Source organism: Corvus kubaryi, unplaced genomic scaffold (genome assembly GCF_017639235.1).
Source record: "Corvus kubaryi isolate FWS band 111438036 unplaced genomic scaffold, C.kubaryi_AGA036_p1.0 74, whole genome shotgun sequence".
In the NCBI taxonomy this organism is placed as follows: domain Eukaryota; kingdom Metazoa; phylum Chordata; class Aves; order Passeriformes; family Corvidae; genus Corvus; species Corvus kubaryi.
The window spans coordinates 15,031,740-15,045,814 of NW_024582061.1; the positions used below are offsets into that span (position 1 = coordinate 15,031,740).

At 45.5% G+C, this 14,075-nt stretch overlaps 1 long non-coding RNA gene across 1 annotated transcript; it reads left to right on the top strand.

Annotated features, from left to right (window-relative positions):
- The first annotated feature begins 202 nt into the window (after positions 1-202).
- Positions 203-2,817, top strand: LOC121675325. Its single transcript, XR_006020055.1, has 2 exons — positions 203-548; positions 2,223-2,817. It is a non-coding gene; the product is annotated as an uncharacterized LOC121675325 (long non-coding RNA).
- Positions 2,818-14,075: the final 11,258 nt, after the last annotated feature.

Below are 14,075 nucleotides of genomic sequence, written 5' to 3' on the forward strand. Positions count from 1 at the left end.
TCCCCCGCGGCGGCGGCGGCGGCGGCGGCGGCGGTGTTGGTGTCGGTGTCGGCGCTGGCCGGCGGTGCTGCAGGACAGCTCCCCGGGCGGCGGTGCGGGCGGAGCGCTCCGCGGCCCGCGGTGCTGAAGGACAGCTCCCTGCCCGCGCCGCCCGCCCTGCCCGCGCCGCCCGCGCCCCAGCATCCGCGGGCGGCAGCCGCCCTCCTCCTCCGCCCCGCTCCGCTCTGCGCGGGCACACACAGGCAGCAGGCAGGCAGCGAGGGGCGGGGGGGCAGCCTGCCCCCGCCCTGCGCCTCGCCCGCTGCTGCCGGCACCGGCAAGGGTCGCTCCCCCGGGGCCGCCGCGGAGCCCAGGGGAAGACGGAGCTGGGGCGCTCCCTCGCTTACCGCCTTTCCCGCCCCACCGCCGCCCCCCAGCTCAGCCTCCTTCGTATCTCCGTCGTGGGTGCCCGGAGCTGGGAGTGCGACCCGCACACCGCAGTTAGACCCGCACAAAACTTCAGTCAGCTGTTTCTCTCCCCAGGAGGGGTTGAAATGTAACGTGGAAGGGTAATTTAAAAAACAAGCATGTATTTCTGCTCTTATTGCTGGTGTTACGATTTTTAAGTGCTTGATCTTCACTCTTCTCGGGTTTGCTGCAAGTTGCATATGGCTTGGTGTTGCTCGTTTTCCATCCCTCTGCCTCCCCCTGACCAGTGTTGTGTGGATCCCTGTGTTCTTACTTTGTCTTTAGAGCTTTCGGCAAAATCCCAATGCCTGCTCCAAGAAGCAGACATTTTGGGAAGATTCTTCATGAGAAAGGACGATTTATGATAATTAGTATCATTTTGTTAAGGACAGGAACCACCAAAATTGAATACCTCCACCCCCTCAACCCTGGGAAAGCAATCCACCTTTCACATCCTCATTTTACACAGAAAGATGCATGAGCTGAATGGATGCAGACTGAAATCTATCACTGCTTAAGTTTTCTGTGTCAGACACAACCTGATAGTACAGGGAGCACATACAATATTGTGCAATACTGACATCTAAGTATGTCATAATCCTCTCTCTCTTCCTCAGCAGTATCATTACACCAGGTTAATTACATTAGTCACCTCCTGGTTCTATACATGTAGCTGCTCATTAATGCAACAATCATGAAGAAAAGAAATCATCTAATTCTTGATGCTACCGATTTTGTTTCTCTCTGATCAGATTCATTGTTCACTGAAAAATGAGACCAGAAGATCTGCTTTAGGTTCACTGCTGTTCTATGCGGGGGAGCAGCGCTGGGGGAAGAGGGTGCTGGGAAGTTGAACCAGTTGGAGGGCTTCAGCCATGCTGCAATTTCATAACTCCAGTTATCTCTTCTCCCTACTCACTCTCTGGGTGCAGACTGGGACTGCCCTTCCAGGACAATCTGTCCCAGGACTGATGGACATGAAGGGCTCTATAGCAAGCAGCCAGGGGGCCACTGGCTGCCCTACAGACCCTTGATCATTTCCCCCATTTGGAGGGCACAATCCAGGCTGCCCTCATAGCTGAGACTGAGGCAGAGGCATTTACCAGCAAGCACTCTTGGTGTCCCACATCAGCCATATGCAAAGCACCATCAGCAGGCAGAAAAGGCCCCGGGGAAGGCAGAAAGAGGAAGAGGTGATAGGAGACAGTGCAGGTTTAGACCACTGAAATATTTTTTGTGGACAAACACAGTACCTAGTTCATCTGGGGGATTTCCAGCCTTGCCCTCTGCCTTAGGAGCTGGGGGGAGGGGGGCTCTTTCTGTACCCTTGGAGCTGCTGAACAGCTGGTGATGAACGTGGGGGCAGGTGCATATTGTACTCTGCATTTTTAGTACTCTGAGTATAACCTGCTGCAAGAATGTGGAGGATGGTAGTTTGTGGACAGGCTCTCTGGACTGTTGTCCTTGGTGCAAAGGAATTTGAGAGGCAGAGAGATGTGGAGAACACCCCCAAGATGGTGGGAGATTATGGCTTTACAGGGATGGTCTGTGTTGAGGAGGAAGTTCCCTGAGGCTCTTCGTTGGGAAAGCTAGAGAAGATCACCCGAGGGCCTCTCCTCCCCTTGCATTTTGCCTGAAAGAAGGAAGGGGCCTTGAAGAGGGAAGGCATAAGGGAAGAATAAGTAATTCTTGGGATTCTGAGCATTTTCTTTTTGTATTTGTGGTTGTTCCTTTCCAACCCAACCCTAATATTCAAATCTTCTCATTCTTCAAAGGAAGACAGAAAGTCTGGGCCAGGGGCCTGAAAGATTCTGAAGAAGAAAAAAACTTCATTTGGCTATTCTTGCACTTAAATCCATCAGGCACAAACATCTCATGTGTGGACAAGAAAACCACTCTGGAAATCTGCAGACCTCATACTTCCAAGAAAAGTTGGCTCCTCAGTTACTCTGTACTCTCAAATAGTGTACTACAGCAACAAGAGAAGGGCATGTTCTCCCCAAAGAAACTGCCAGTATAGGAAGGCCAGGTTTGCAGGGTGGCAAAAGGAGTGAGACTTATGAGAACTCAGCACATCTCAGGATCAGAACTAAACACGCCTTCCTGCCTCACACTTCCCAATTGCCAGAAATAATTCTCCTCCTGCTACCCTACTTATATACTCTTAGACCATCCACAAGAATCCCTCTACAGATCTAAATGCCACAGGAGAAGAATGGAACAAAGGCAATGCAAATGCCAGACTGTCCTGTGTGACTGCTTGTGCTGTGGTTAGATGCTGTGCTGAGATTTCATCTTTCCTACAAAGAATCATTAAAAATGGTAATACAAAACAAGAATACAGAATAAAAACACTGTGGCAGATTTTTACAACAGTCGCATCTTCTGAATAACGCAACACAGAATGACATCTATAGAAAAGTAAGGAGAGAGAAATTAATAGTCTGGAGGAAATAGAGAGATTTTAAATTACATTTTAAATTACTTGAAATGAGAAGCTGATGAGACAGGGAGCCACAGGAAGTCTGCTTCCAATGGCAAACCAAGAGTGCTGCTATTTGTGGAGAGAAGGGGCAGTGCTGTAGGAATGAAAGGGGCATGAGAAAGATGCAGGAAGCGAGATGAAGGGCACAAAGTCGGAAGCAACTCCATGGGATGGTAATGAGACTGAATAGTGTTTGTGGATTGAGTGCTGCAGTGGAGCTCTTTGGCACATAGGATAAAATCAAACAGCAATAGTGTATAAAAATTTGATCTAGGAATCTTCATCCTGGGGAGGCCAGCTCAGAAGGAGCTGCTGTAATGAGATGTAAAAGAGATAGAGTTGATGCAGCCATATTTGCAGGCAGAGCAGAGGTGTTAATAGGGAAATGCACCAGCAGAGGAGATGTTAGGAAAAACAAACTGGGGTTAGGGTGATGATCATAGAACTGGAAGCCAGTGGGGCAGGGAAGAGATATGGTATATAAAAAGAATGAAAATATAAGATATTTCACTGGAGAAGAAAAAAGTCACATATCTGTATTGTTAGAAAAGCAGATGGGGTGATCAGAGCAGTCATCACTGACATCCGAAGCTGAGGGTCCCAAAGCACTTAAGAAACATTATTCGCATCATATGTGCATGCTGTTGGTTTTCTTAGACCAGTTCAATAAACTAGCAAGCCATGGAAAGAAGATTTGTGGTTTTGGCCAGAGAATCTCAGGTGAAGGAGCTAGAGATGGAGATGATAGACACAGGGAGATAAATGGTGATGGAAAAAGCCTCACTGGTCCTCTCTTCTTATCTTCAGGTTCATATAACTGGAAGATCAACAACACAGTTTAAACATCAGACATTCAATACTACAGCAAAGTCATCTCTAGTGTAACATTGTGACCAGAAAGTAAGAAAGAAGGGAGATACAGGATATAGAGGTCTATCAATTAAAATGAGCAGATTTCCATGCAAAATGGGTGGGGGTACTGCCCTGAGAGTGCATTAAAAAATTCTTGTGATAGACAGGAGCGGACTCCTGTCTATCACAAGATGGACACCAGTATGGGGTTCCAAGTATGAGGTTCTAATGCTGTCATACAAAAGTCCCTCAGTTTCTCACTTATGTCCTCTTCCAAGCTAAATGTTGTACCAATGGTTCATTTAGCCTCACAACAGTCTTACAAAGTAACATGTTCATTAGTTTGTGGAGGCACTAAGGCACTGAAAAATCCAGAACATAACCACAAAGCACACCAAAATGAAAGAGTTTGCGCTGATTTTAGTGGGATCTGGGTGCTGTTACGAATGAATTGGGTGCTCACGGGTACCCAAGATAACTGTTTCAGATTGAGTCTTGAAGCTTGAAGCACTCCTGTGCTTTCCATGTGAGACTCCTTTTTCTCACACAACCTTTTCTTCCATTGAATGATACATTTGAAGATGGTTGGGAAACAAAAAGTGTCCTCTCATGAGCCCTGGTGGTTGATTTCTGCAAAAAAGGAACGACTTCCTTCTCTATTTGGAAGAGATAGTTGGAGAAGACTGAGACTCCCAGGATGAATTTTCCGCCATGATGAGTTGCTGGGATGTGAACTGTTTTGCCTCCCTTTCTCTTTCCATGCTATGCTAAGGTTTGTATGTACAGCAGCCTCCTAATCAATAGAAATAGAAAAAAAATCAATACCTGCAACCCATTAGCTCTAACAGAGGGTAGGCTGCTAACAAGTCATTCTAGCTGGAATTCTAGTATTTGGTAAAGCGCCCTCAGTGAGGATATATGCATATGTGTATATATATATACACACAAACTTACCGAATCCGACTAGCAGAGAAAATAAGTTGTGAGAACATTCCCCCTCCCACCAGCACGTCTATCCCTATGTATTTACATAAGTATGCTAAACTAAAGACACTCTTCCCCACTCAGATGCTGTGCCTCATACTTATCCTCTCCAGAACACACATTTTTCTATTTTTCTACACTTAATCTATAATCCCAGGCTACCTTCATGTTGGACTATCTTGCATATAAGTAAAATACATGCCTCTACACTCCCTTACCCCTATGTTAACCATGCGCATAGAAATCCAGCTTTAGACCCACTTATTCCCAAGCATACACCCATTGTTTCTCCTCTTCTGTATCCCCAGATCCTTCATGGAAATCCTCTTTTGAGTTCCCATTCATATCCAAAGCCAGGCACAGACATCTAGATACATCCAACCCTGAAAGCATATTCCAGGCAACAAAAAGTTGATGAAAAGTTTTTGGCACAGGTTTTGTAATCAGAATCTGTTCTAGGGTCTAAGGCACAGGGAAAGGTCTCCAGAATGGACCAGAGAGGCAATGGGTCTCACTGCCCATTGTGCCTGGAATATGGGCACCAGTAACTATGTTGCCCCCAGTAAAGCCTTTGTCCTTTTATCTACTGACTGTAACTAGATTAGATTCTCACTCCTGATTTGTCTCTCACAGAAGGGGTGGTCTCTCCAGGTCAACTTCAGAAACTCCAAATTAAAAGCACTCATCATTTCTTGACAAACAGTTTTATGAAACTCCACTGAGGAAATGTACATGGGCTGTGGTTTGGTTCTTAAAGAAAAAAAAAAGCCTGTTTCCATGTAAACATAGCAATCACAGAATTGCAAAGAGTAAGTCAAGAAAGAGAGGCCTTACTTTTTTCTAAAGGCTTTCAGAATCTTCTTGGAAGCATCAGTGCAATGATAAATGCTGAGGTAAAGGTGAGGCCTACAGTGAAGATGGTTTGTGTTGACACTGATCGATATTCTCTGATATCAGTCTTCCTTTCAGTGTAAAGGGCACAGATGGGGACAGACAAGAGGATCTTGTGCAGCCGCATCTATTCAGTGTCATCATTTAAAGCCACAATCCAGCCCTAATATGAGCTTTTGCCATCCAGACCTCTGCAGCCACAGAGGTATCACTGGGGCTTCCTCCACGGACAGACTTGCTCTCCTAGGTCTGGTGGTACTGACACAGGTAACCCTTCTGCAAGACAGCTATGCAGACTTTCATCTTTAGGATACCCTGAGCTTTTCTTCTGTCAGATAGCTTAGGGTATTGGGGCAGGAATATTGGACATTAAACATCTCTGACACTCAGTGGTATATCAGGGTTAAAAGGATACTTGAAGGAACATCCCAAGAAAAGCAAGAGAAATGGTTAGTGTCTAGGATAAGCTATTTCATCCCTCTGAATTTTCGGAGGGACAAATCAAGAGAAGCACATATCACAGCACCTATTCAGGAGTTCAGTGAGCTGGCATTCTAAGAGAATTCAGAATCACAGTATCCAACTGATGCCAGTAACAGGCTACCAATTTCAATGTGAGAAAGATTTACTTCTGTAGTCCCACATAGTCAGGGAGGCATTCCATGAGGACCTGAGACACTGTTTCAGAGCAAGTCAGCTGATATATTGCGACCACAGAGCTCTTGTATTGTATTAATTCCTAGGATTTATTTTCACATTACCATTGTAATGGTTTAGGATCCCCCAAGTGAATTCCTATAGAGGAAGTAGGTTAAACACATCAGATTAAGCCAGTCAGATGTTAGACTGGAGCATTATGGTGATGCACAGAAGAGTATTCCATGGATAGAAATTGTCGAGAGGTGGTATTCTCTGCCTCGGGAATAAAGGCCTCCTTTAAAAAAGTAAGCAAAACACATACATCTATTTAGGCTTCTAACTCCATGTTTAGACACTGAGGAACTGTCCTGATTTTCAGTTGTGCTAAGCAGTCAGCATCTCACATCGAATTTAGAGAGATGCAGGGGCTCCAAACACCTCTAAAAATCTGGATTTCTGTTTTGATGTTTTAATGTCATTTTAACAGAATAGCTTTGATGTCATAAACCAACGAATTTCTTAATAGAAATTAAATTGAAATTCCCAAGGCCAGATGCTGGGCTCATCAGTATCTGACACAGTCGTTCACTGCAGCTACTGACCACTTTTGAAAATTTCTGGGAATGATCAGGAAGCAGGGTTTACTCATATGGTGGCAAATCATGGGAAGTGAGTAGTCTACTGAAGAGCAAAACAATTCCCAGCAGTGCGCTTGGCTCATACAGCTCCACCAGCCTAAGCTCAGGGCCTTGATGATGCCTTTCTGCCACTGTGGGGGTCTCTCTGGCAGCACTTACCCCAGCAGAGGCTCACCAAGCACTCCAGCCCATCCTCCAAGGGTGTGAGGTTATGGTTCTCCTTTGTGCTTCTCTAATCTGTTTGCTTGGTTGTTGTCCTCTTTGACACGACGAGCAAGTCTGGCAGAGGACACAGGGAAGCATCTCTCAGCCATGCTCTGCAGTCCATATCAGAGACATGGGAACATGCTCAGAAGCAGGCAGCTCGGAACAGGAGAAAGGCTGTTCTTTCCCTGGGTTATGGGGGTGGCTGGGAGATGAGCAATCCCCTGTGCAGAGCTGGTCCTCCTCCCATGCTCACCACTACTGCATTCTCTGACAGGACGCTTTTCCTGCATCTGTTAGATAAAACTATTCATTTGCCATCTTTCCACTAGCCAGTCTGAAATGACAAAACACTTCTCTATTTCACAGACCATTGGGACTCTTCTCTGCAACTGACCTATATTGGTTATAAGCTTCATTTGTTCTGGCCTGCACTCCTCTCTCTTCTCCCGCATGGAGCACATGCACTGCTCCTCCCCCTCAAACAAACACCTTTACACATCCAAGGACATTGTAAAAATAAAATGATCACAACCTGGCCCTCCGGGAACCTTGGTTTTACAGTTTGTCCCACTCTGATGCCAACAGAATTCACAACCCAGTTCAAGAGAGACAGACAGTGAGTGAGAGAAAGCAGGCAGACAGGCACAGACAGAAGGAGATGGAGGAATTGGGGAGAGAGAAAAGGAGCAGAAGGAAAGAAACAAGGCTCCTAGTCTAGAACACAATAGAGAAAGGGGAATGGAGTTATAGGGACAATAAAAACCTTCAAATTATAGAAAATTGAAGGAAGAGAGAAAGAAGTAGACAAAATAGCAGAGGAAGGAAGAGAAAAGAAATGGTCAAAGGGAAGAGGGGGAGGTCAAGTTAGGCAGCAAAGCAAAGTGGTGTCTATGAAACAAGGCAGAAGAAATAAGAAGGTTCCTGTGAATCTGAGTACTACTTTTTAATGTCTCCTTTTCTATTGTGAGTACACTGTGAGGAAAAGGGAAAGAGGGAAGGGAAAGAGGGATAAATAAATACCTGAGCTGCCATCTTAAACAGCTTCTAATAGTTAAGCAGGTACACTTGAAATAGGCAGTCCACAGATTGCAAACGCTCGAGTACACATTGCAGTTCGACAGGCAGGAAACAGTCTGCACTAGCATAGTGGCATTTACATTCCTGGGTCCACTGGGTCTCTCCGTGCAGTGGCAGTGAGCCCTTGCATGTATAAAAATGCTTCTGTTTAGTACTGGGGAATTGTGCTCTGATGTCTGCCCTGTGTCCTCTCAGGTTCCAGTAAGAAAACCTCAGCCCCAAACACATCAGTGCTGTTAGTCTCCCTTCTTTTCATACAAATCCCTTCCTCCCCACTGATGCCAGCTCTTGTTTGCTCTCCAAGGATTCACCTCGATCTAGCCTTGTTCTTTTGTTGCTCTGCTTTCACTCTCCCCTTTCCTTATAGCTCCTCTTCCTCACTCTCATTCATTCAGCTCACCCTTACACAGGCCTATATAAACATACACACACTAAATTTATCTCCACCTCTGTAGTTATCCACTTACCTATGAGTGTAGTACCTGGCTGGCACACATCTCTCTCCCACAGTCAATCCATTGATTTCCACACCACAACCCTGCCAGATCTGCCTGTCTTTCCTTCTTTCACAGCCTTTCTCTTGCTGCCCCCCCAGCCAGTCTGTTTCTTTGTCTCTCCCTGCACAGTTCCTTATGTTTTTCCTTCTCTTCAATCCATTCTTCTTCCTTCTCCCCAACTCTGCCCATCTGTCTGTCCCTCCTCCCCACAGTTCTCTCCAGCTGATACACATGTACCCCAGTGTCTCTCTCTCCCCTTCTCCCCCTGCCACATTTCATCTCTTTGTGCCTCCTACACACCCAGGCCCACACTTGCTCTCTCCCATACTGAGAGGAGGCAGCAGCAAAGAATTTGCTGCTGACCGCTGCATTGCTAGGAGGCAAACACATGGCCGGCCTTGTGCAGGCCAGTTTCTGCCTGAGTGCCCCAAGTCACATATCCCCAGCATCATCTCCAGCACTGGGAAAACAGATGGTATAATAAATGAGCGCAGTCTGATAAAAGGAGGAAAGGGTGCCTGCCTCGGACGCTCCTCACCCGCACAGAGACATACATCCGACATGGGCACAGCCCTCCCGCTCCTATACCAGTCCAGCTTTGTGCCAGAACTAGCCAGCTGAACAGGGCACAAGCTCTTCCCTAGTACCAGATGGAGAGGAGAGGGGTAGGAGAGGGTGGCAGTGGATAGAATGAGCAGTGGCTATTTTTCTGACCACAGCTTACCATCCTGGAAAGCAAAGTACATGGGAGGAACTAAGCAGTCTTAAGGTCATGGGGAGGGCTGATACATGGGGAGGTGTAGCAGAATTGTGGGGACATATAACACCTCCACATGCAGAGACAGAAGGGAAAAGGCAAGAGGCATGGACAGGGAAGAGGAATCAAGTATCAAAATAGCTGTGGACCAAGATGGCATTCAGGGATCATGTCTATCTCAGTGAAGAAGGAAAGCCAACCTATTGGCAATCTTAGCTGTGAGGGCCATCGAGAGCAACGACATGTTCTGCTTAAGTGAAATAGCCCCATACATAAAAAGGTACAGAAACCAGAGGGCAGGGTTTGCACTACTCTGCTTTTGCTCATACCAGAACCATCCTCCTGCTCTTATCCAGTTCCATGACACTGTCCAAGAATGCTCCTTTACCTCCTCCACTACCTCCCCAGATACCTCCATCCAGAGCCTTGCAGCATTCTTTCTTCTGCGTTTACCTGTTAGAAGAAACCCATACTTATTACCCTTTCCAAACCCACCAGCATTTCTTCCTCATCTAACATTTTCACATTAATTGCAGCCTCTCTCTGCTGACAACAGCACTGAAATGCATTATCTTAACCCTGCAAGACATCTTTCCTAGACACTCTGTTCTGCTGTGCCTACAAGCTGATTTTATGCCTTATGCTTCAACTGTAACCTGAAACTCAACACTTCCAGTTTTACAATCCTCAAAATGAAGCCACCCAACATCACAGAAACAAAGTCCTAAATACGGCCCACAATGGCCACACAAAACTGTTAGAGAGAGCAACACTTCACAGGAATCAAAATGAATTATCAAAAGCAGGGAAGGCAAACCAACACAGAAAATATTCCTTCCATTCCTTCTGCTGTATGAACTGATGATGAAATTTCTGTTGCGAGATATTGATGCTCAAGTTGTAGTGGGCATTTCTGCTTGGTCAGGTGAGGTGCAGGTTCTCTTTCCATTCCCTGAATGTATTCATGATGCAGCATCACAATTAGGCATAAATGTATGTGTTGTTCCCCACTCCCCCCATCCCCCCTCCCCAAAAAAAAAGGTTTAAGCAGAAAGGTTGGGGCACTTTCTGGCAAAGGAAATAGAGATAGCGGACATAGTGCTGAATTAATTTGTGGTTTAAATGTGTTTATGAAGATGTACAGGTACCAACTGTAGATATCTATTTCCCTCCACTCAGAAGTTCCCTCAGAAGAGCTGTACTCAAATATGAATTTCCAACATCTCTTCACACTCTTCCACCCTGATAGTCTGATAGTGCCCTTAGCATAGCTACTCTATTTTTTCTGGTCTCACCTGGATGCGCTGCCTCCAGCCACTGCTGCTCACAGCATCACAGCTTGCTGTTCTTATCTCCCTACACTATTCCTAGGTTTATCATTCTGGATTCTTGCTACTGCCCTTTCAAATCCCAGTGTCAACCCTGTCACACAGACTTTAACTCTTCCTGCCTTGTTCTAATGCAGGCCCTACATCTTCAGCCTAAACTGATGGCTACCGGTGACCTTCCTCATCATGGCTCTGAACCCCCCTGTCTGCCCTTGGCCTTGAGAGCTTGGCCCTGAAAATCTTCTTTCAGTTTTTTATTCTTACCACCTGCCCTTCCACCTGCAAAGTCTGCCCTGTATCCTCATTTTCCCTCAGTAGCTCATGCAAAAATTACTTTTCCTCCCACTTCATTTCCATACAGCATTCTAAAAGACAGGAAAAGCCTTAGGTCTTCCCATCCCGAAATCCCACCCTCCCAATCTGCCTCAGCAAGTCTTTTGGGCTCTTCATGAAGGAATATAGACCTACGTATGTCCTACATATTCCTGTTCCCCTACTGGTCCTGCATTTCCCCTGTTTGGGACACAGAAGTCAATCGCTTCTGCCTTTATACCCTTTTCCTCACAGTCCCTAACTTGCAGCCCTCACATTGTCTGTTTTTCTAGTACTTGTGCAGAAAGATTACAGGCTCCACATATCTCCAACTGATGTGTATCTAGCTGGAGGGAAACTCATCAAACTGACCCCATCCCTGACCCCAGCTTGACATGTAGGGTCTGTCACATTTCCCTTTTAAACATTGCCAGATTAAATCTCAGAGACCAGGAAAGGGAGCAATTCTAAGCTTCTCTTGACAAACAGCTCTAGGGGAGGAAATATGTGAAGCCATGACAGAAAAATGAGAGAAAGACCTCCAAGGAGTAAAAAAAAAAAAAATCTATCAAAAACCCCAATCAAAACTCCCAGTTAGAAGGAGAACAGCCAGTGTCTGACAAAGTTACACTGCAGCAAGCTCTGAAGAGGCGAGATGAGGCTGCCAGGACTCAGCTGGTGGTCTCCAGCCAGGAAATTACACCCTAGACTGAGCAACATCCCCATCTCTGAGGTGACTTCGACAGGGAGTCACAACAGCTAAAGGGCCCTGAAAAGACTCTAGACTGAGTAGCTCTCTTCTTTCTCCCTCCCCCAAGAATTGTTGTTCCGGGTCAACAGAGCCAAGGGCAACTGGCACAGAAGACATTGCTCTCCAGGCAAAATGACAGCAGGAGGAGGAAATAGGACACGAGAAGTAGAGAGATGATGTGCCCCTAGGCCAAAAGAGATGTTGTGGAGGCCAACGTGGCCCTTGAAGAGCTCCTGCTCTGACTCCACCTTTGTTGCAGAAGGTCCTAGAAGTCCCTCAGCCCTAGGTTCCACAGAGTACCATCTGCAAGATGGAAAATTTACTTGTTAAGAGCAAGCAGAGGTGGATATTGTCCATCAAGGAGAGGATATGAGATAGGAAAAGGACTGAGAATGCATGGGGAGAGAGGGGTCCCATCATGCAGGTGTCAATAATAGGGATGACTTTTTGCTACTAGCAAATAATCTGCCATCACACTGCTGAGTTTGTGCAGGCAGATGAGAACACAACTGAGAGCAATTGCCACCTGAACATCATAGATATGGTAATTATTAAAAACAGAGCACAGCCTTGAGCTGCATAAGGACCCCCCCAGATCTGCATAAGCACCAGTAGAAAGCAGTTGCTGCCTCCAGAACAGAAATGCAGTGTTTTCCCTGCTGTCAGCACCTGCGTCAGGCTCCCAGTTTCTCTTGAGATACAGCTCTTAATTGGGATAGATTGTACATTTTCTGCTGCAGCCCAGCCCAGCTCCCAGTTTAATTGCTAGTTTATGACTTAGCCTGTTTTGTGCTTTCCATGCTACTTCTTTCCTCACTTAATCTAACACAATTATAGAAAGCATTGCTGGGAGGACCTCAGGAGGCCACACAGTTTATCCTTCTGCCCCAAGGCAGTATTTCATTTTCAACAACATCATGTGTCTTTTGCTATCAGGTCAGATCGGTCCAAGATGTATAGTGGGTAAAGAAATGAAGCTTACCCAGGGGAGTCAATTGGCATAAAAGACTAAATCCAGCTCTTTAAGTCACCAAAGTTATATCAGAAATAACCCTGGTCCAAATGGTGTCATTTATCAGATCAGTCTTTTAAAAGATGTCCTTTCTTAACTTTACAGTCTCTAAAGTGAACAAATCTCTAGAAAAAACTGTTTTGACAGCCCCATTTCAGTATATTTAATGCTTCATTATGAACAGCAGTGACCACTCCATTGTTAAGACTTAACAGACCACAGTGTGATCGCTTTGAAACTCCTATTAACTCTCACAATAAAACCTGATCTTTCTGGAATTTTACATCCTGAATTTCACTATACAATAGACTACATCTGGCAAGACAAAACAGAACCATTAAAGCATCTTTAATATGACAACTTTACACAAATGAATTTCCAGTAAAATTTCAGAATGCCAGACAGCTTCTTAAGGCTTTTTCTTCCAAGACAATTTGACTAAAAATTCCACTTTTGTTTCCTTTCATCTATTAATCTAAGAAGAAATGTCTTGCAGCCTTGAGAATAGATAATGCAGAAATTAGAAGGATTAAAAAAAAAAATCAGCTGGTGATGTATCAACCTAAGTAAAGCAGGGCACAAGTATAACAGAGATTCTGTGCAGACCCATGAGGACCAAAGGAGAGGTAAGAAGGAGGGACTCCAAAGAGGAAAGAAATGGTTTTGTCTAATCAAACAAGCAAACAGGAAAAAGGACTACATATCTATTAAAAACAGTTTAAGGCCTGTTTGTTTCCTTCCTCTTCTTCTGAAATTTCAGTTCTGGTTGAGTTGGGTCTTTTCTGTGTTGTTACACTCATGCTGAGCACCTGCAGCACTGCACAGCTGGACAAAGCAGTGGAACTGTAAGAAGACAACAAGCTTCCTGGTCAGCAGACAGGCTTTCTGTCTTCCTCCCACTGTTCTCCACAGCATCGGTTATTCAGACTGAAGCTAAGCCTATTAGTAGCAAACATGCATCCTCACCCTACACATGTGACTGCCAGTTAGTAAACAGGTAGGAGAAACTTAATAATGCCTTCAGACTCTTACTCATCCTGCTGGTCCAGCTCACTTACTCACCACCCTGAACTCCTTCACACAGAGACAAAACTATTTCCCACAACCTTCCCATGTTTGGCTCCCCTGTTCTCTACCCACTCTTCACTACTAGCTTCTACAACCAAGGGCACAATTAAGCCAGGAAAACAGTAACAAC